The sequence below is a fragment of the Trifolium pratense genome, linkage group LG6, assembly GCF_020283565.1.
Source record: "Trifolium pratense cultivar HEN17-A07 linkage group LG6, ARS_RC_1.1, whole genome shotgun sequence".
Classification (NCBI taxonomy): Eukaryota; Viridiplantae; Streptophyta; class Magnoliopsida; order Fabales; family Fabaceae; genus Trifolium; species Trifolium pratense.
The window spans coordinates 20,526,521-20,532,663 of record NC_060064.1 but is presented as its reverse complement, the minus strand read 5'-3'; the positions used below and the strand labels follow the sequence as shown (position 1 = coordinate 20,532,663).

The following is a 6,143-nucleotide window of genomic DNA, read 5'->3' as shown; positions in this document are numbered from 1 at the left end:
GGGCTGGATTCATTCTATAAATTATTTTATTTTAATTTTAATAAATACAACTTAGAAAACAGCTCTCTCTCTTCCTTCGTCGTTGACAGTTCCTTCGTCGCCATCGTTCGCAGTTCAAACCTTGTTGTGTCTTTCATCACTGGCCACATCTCATCATTCCGTAGTAACGCCACCATAGTCGTGTTGCCAAACATGAGGGTAGTCGTCGTTGCACCAATTTATCTTCGTGTTGCCATCAGTGGCGGAGTCGGGAAAAAATGTCTAGGTGGGACACTAAAAAATTATAATATGAAAATTATATTGTATACAAAAATTTAAGTTATAATAATCATAAAGTTGATCATTGAAATATTTAATTAAATACCTTAAAATAGTAGTATTTTTAATGATATTTTTAAATACCTTAAAATATTATACTAATAGTACCAAAACTATCAAGAAAATAATATTAATTTTTTTAAAAAAAAATTATTACTCATAAAAATAGTTGGCAAATGATTTTTTTATTCATAAAAATGTTTGATTTTTTTTTAAGATGTTTGTCTTTTAAATAAGATGTTGATGTGTGAAATTTTAAGCGGAGAACAAGACCAAAATGATGTATACTACTTTACCTAAGTTTTCTCATTTAACTAAGGCTCAAGGGAGAGTTGAACACACTACCTCTTGCTTTAGAGGCGTTTCATTCGCCACTAGGCCAGTTGTTCAAGTCAGTATGTTTAAGCGCAAAGAAGTATATGTAGTATAACTTTGTAATTTTATTAATACACCTAGGGTATATTAATAATTTTCTTTTTCTTTGGGGTGGGCCATGGCCCATCCATGCCACCCCTGGCTCCGCTACTGGTTGCTATCGTCGTAGGGGTTCTTCTCCTCGCTTTCGTCGCTGAAACAAGATTCCCCTTTTGTTTGAGTTGTATAAGAAGTGGATAGTGGGTATGAATTGGCCTGTTTATTTCTCATATTGGTTATGATTTATGAATGATCTAACCTCAAAATCATAAAGTTATGTGATTGTATCATGTAATGATAACATAAAGATTAAAAGAAAATTTCATTAATAATCAATCAATATTAAGAAAGATTATAACAGTAATTTTGTCGAAGGTCACAGTGTCAACGGTGAAGGACGCCGTATTGAAGAAAAAGGGCAAGGAAGGGTCATGACTCATGAGATGAAGAAATACATTAATTTTTGGTAACCATTGCTCTGTTGCCTTTAATTGCTTCATTTCATTTTACCAGAGAAACATTAAAACATTGGTGAGTTTTGGAAAGATGCAAGTATTGGAACCTTGATAGGGAGAAAGAAAACTAGGTATCTTTTCATGTTTTAATTAATTAATTAATTAAAAGTACCGAAAATTAATCCAAGCCATTTGATAAGTTTTTCCACGTGTCAGACAAATATGAAAGGAAATTGAGATTTGTCATTTCCTCTTCAAATGGAGAGGATCCGGACCCTATGAGTACAACTTAGGTGGTTAAAATCCAGTCTCTTAAAGCATCATTATCCAAGAACTCCTAGTCATTCTTTAAATGGGTTTCACTTATTCTTTTATATTATTTCACATTTCCCAATTACATAAACAAGTCAACTATATTTTCTAAATATTCATATAACCCATTAAAATCTTTAAAATGGATCTCACATGACCCCACATTATATCTCATATTTATATTTTACATTAATATTTGAATAATGTATCATTTAATCAAAACAATTCAAATAATATATCAAAATACATTAAAAGAAGACGGGGATATATCTAAAAAGAATCCAAGTAAATTTAAAATATATTAAAATATATTCAATAACACAATACATAACACTAATAATTTATAAGAAAATACATTAAAAAAATTCATAAACTTTAAAATAAATTACTAGCACAAAAATATGAAAAAGATAGATTTAAAACAATTTTGAATTATGGTTATTTTCAGGCCCAAAACGTTCCCCTATATGTTCTACCAAGTCTTGTTGAAGGTGACGATGAATTTGCTTATCACGAACATGAAATCTTCTACGTAAGAAATCTTGAAAATCAATATTAGAAGCATCGGGTATTGCAGTTGCGTCTCCTAAATGATCATAAGAATAATCAAAATTGCCACCATATGCAGCGCGTTCATCTTCAACAATCATGTTGTACAATAAGGTGCAAGATCGAACCGGGTTGCGTATGATTGCAAATGCCCGTTCATTATCCTTTCTTGCACCTTCTTGATGTTGGGCAAACAATTTTCACTTATCCCCTTGTGGCATTTAGATGCTTTTCACAAATGTGGCTCATTTTCGATAAATATCATCTGATAGATAATAACCCATGTTTGTATTCAGTATGATTAACAGTAAAATTTACCTCACGAGCTTCCCCTTGGAGAACATCATTAAAGATATGAGATTGGAATCCGCAGGTATTGTGCCCCAAATATGCTAATCACACCCCTTGTAAACTTATCAACACATTTTAGTGTTGTTGTTTCACCAATTCTTAAATAGTCATCCACACTATCAGCAGATCCTCCATATGCCAACATACGAATAACAACAGTGCATTTTTGTAGCGGTGAAAGACTTGATCTACCTATTACGTCAACCATATCATCCGAAAATACTCATCATGTTGACCAAGAGCTTCAACAATACGAAGGAACATATGTTTATGCATTCGATACCTTCGACGAGACTATTCATTTGTGTATACCGGAGCTTCTGAAATGGAATATTTGAATAATCGATCATGTCCCTCTTCACGATTCCTCTCTATATTCCTTCTTTGACACCTCAGCCTGCTAGAGCTCGCAACTCCTTATTGCTCTTGAATTTCAAAGTAAAGTCTCACAAGTTCTTCATCCATGACATGTTATCATTCATATAATCCATGAACATTTTTGCAATGTGGGAAGGATTGTTAGGATCCATGTGAAGAGAAAAGTTTAATATTGAAGAAAAGTCTTGTGCATGTTGATAGTGTTAACAGGGATATAGATGATCTTTACAACTTGTTCGAATAAATCAAATTTTATGGTGGCGTTGGTTTTTGACTAATGAAAAAGGCAATCATTGTATGTTATACGAGTGGACAACCGAGGCGGTGCTTTGTATGCGAAAGTGAGTACAATGTTTTTGCTGGTGTTTAGGTAAGGGTACTCTGGTATGGAGAGGGGTATGCTTAGCTTTTTGTCTTTTTGGGTCTGTTTGGGCTTGTCTCCTGTTTCTAGTCTCTTACTTCTTTTTGGGCCAAGAGACTAATTTGTTTGAAAATTGCTCTTTAACTTCCTATATTGCTCTCAAACAATGAAATTATGAAATTATCCCTAGGTCATTTTAGATCGTAGGTTCCTAAATAATAGTTTCTTTTTTTAATTTAATTTTTTTATTTCGAAAGTTAAATTCCAAAATTATGCATGTTTGTATACATTTTGTGTCTTTATATTTTAATATTTTTGTTGTATACATTTTGTGTATTTTTTGGAGGACTATATACATGTTGTACTATATCCTACCTTCACATATACTAGTATATAACACATTTTAGCCTCTTTCAAAAAAAATACAGTCACGTCACGATTGAATTCCAACTTCTATTAAACAGCTTATGGAATCAATTATTCGTTCTCACCAATCAGTTGTGTATTTTATTTTATTTTATTTTGACAGTAACCAATCAATTGTGTATGTCTAGTTCTAATCTATGTGTTTCTTTCAACACATAGTAGTATATATCTGATCTAATATTAATATATAAGTCATAATTCCAACTAGTTAGTTATATAGATATATTAAATATTTTTGTGACCTGTTGTGATCGTTCCACGTGCAAACCATTCCAAGTGGAGCGATACAACATGTCATAAAAATAGAGCATTTTCAAAACAAAAAAAAATAATAGGATAGTTTGGGAATTTATTATTTTGTCATGGACACATTTTTAAAAAAACAAAATCACCACAAATGTTAGGCATATAAACAATACACGTAATGTTCTCTTCCACCTCATGATATGAGAGACATGAAGGTCCAAGCTACATTGACTTGTGCATTTTTCCATGCATGTGACAGATAAGGATCCTTTACACTACATATTTTCTGCAATGAGATCTGATTTGTCCATTGTACATACCACCTACACTCAAATAATTTGTACGGTTCAGATTCATATATACGGGACTACATCCAGTGAAACCCCGCGGAGAGAATCCCATCTGGCATATGACATTGTGTAAAGAACATACACACATGGCCAATGAGCAGAGGCACAACACTCCCACGTCTAAACTCATCTTGCTGGATGGATAAGGAGACCATGCAAATAATAATCGAGCATAAATAAATGAAGAAACATGAAAGAAAAAATGTCATAAGTTAGAATTAATTAGAATTAAAGAGGAAAGGAATTGTTAACCCCACATGTTCACTCCGTGCTTGGAAAGTTTGAAAAAAGTACAATCCGTGCCAATGTGACAGGTATGTTGTCTTGTTATATGTCTACTGTCTAGTGTTTATCATGAGCATTTGATGATTAGACGTGGCTCATGCCTCATGTTTTAGTAGTAATTGCAAAGCGAGAAATAGTAGCATCTTAGCCATTGATATCTGAAAGATGTGCATGTTAAAAGATGTACCATATATGCACATGTTAACATTCTCCTTAAAAGATAAAGATTGAAGAAATTGAGAAAATTGAGGAAAATAAAATTGAGAGAATCATTTCTCATTGCCAAACATATTTAGTAGTTCAATTTGATCAATGGATTCATCCCGCGGCTACTCACGATATGAGATATAGGCAGAGCAGGAGGGAATATCGGAGATGCCAACATAGTTGAGATGTTTGACTTTTTCCCGATATCTAGATGCTTTTAGTTCATTAAAAAAAATCTAACTCTTTTAATATCGTAAATTAGTCATTCTCTCTCTCTCTCTCTCTCTCTCTCTCTCTCTCTCTCTCTCTCTCTCTCTCTCTCTCTCTCTATATATATATATATATATATATATATATATATATATATATATATGAGTTAGCCGGCCCTATTTTCTTTTTCTCTGAGTTTCTTCTTCCTCTACTAGTTAGGGGTGATTTTAGGTCATATTTGGCCTAAAATCACTCATCTTCACCTTTTTTCTTGTTGTTTTCAATTTAAATAAGTGATTTTTCACATAGATTAAGTTTTTTAGTTGTTTTTCTTTTTTATTTGTGTGATATCGTCGTCTGAGTGCGGCGTTTGTGTTGACCGTCGTATTGGTACGAGTTGTTGAATTATCCGTCTTGTTACGGTGTTCGTTTAGTTCATATTGAAAGATCATCTTCAATCAATTGCAGATTCAATCAATGATTTGGGCATCAACGTTGCAGATCCGGAAGCATGGATATTTCGGTGACTTTAGTTTTATCATATTATTATTTGTAGGCATTTTGCCGATGTATGCTATTAACACGGATGATGTGAGTTTGTTCGCAGATTCATCCTTTTTGTTTTTAGCGATGTTGAATGTGTATTTGGATTTGATGTACTATATCAATTATTGGAATGAATGAATATCGTTATATTTTTAGTCAAAAAATAAATAAATATATGAGTTAGGATTAAATGACACCAACTAATTTAACACCAAATGTTATACATCTCAATAACGTTTTAACCGATATAAATTTTATAAAATACACAGTTGGATTGAAAGTTTATCATATAGACCATTTATGTAAAATTTCAGTCAAATCTAAAATAATTTGATATGCTATTGCGACACATAAAGATTAACGACATATAAAAAAGACGCAAACCGTTAATTTTGATGTTTCTCAATAGCATATCAAATGATTTTGGATTTGTCTGAAATTTTACACAAATGATCTATATGATATAAACTTTTGATCTATATGATCTATATCGGTTAAAACGTTATTGAGAGGTGTAATATTTGATGTCAAACTAGTTGGTGTCATTTGTTCCTGACCCAATAAATCAGGTAATAATAAAACGTTTCCAAATTTAAAATTTCAATTAAATCAAGGCATTCCTATAAATTAAAATAAATATTAAATCTTTGTCAACAAAAAAAAGACATTAATATAGACATTGCACCGCCAATTTCTTATTCAATCTTTTCAAATTAATGTTTTCTATTTTTTTAC

The 6,143-nt window shown here is 32.0% G+C and overlaps 1 pseudogene; it reads right to left on the bottom strand.

The window, feature by feature from the left end:
- Positions 1-2,371: 2,371 nt before the first annotated feature.
- On the bottom strand, positions 2,372-2,929 carry LOC123888633 (annotated as a pseudogene).
- Positions 2,930-6,143: the final 3,214 nt, after the last annotated feature.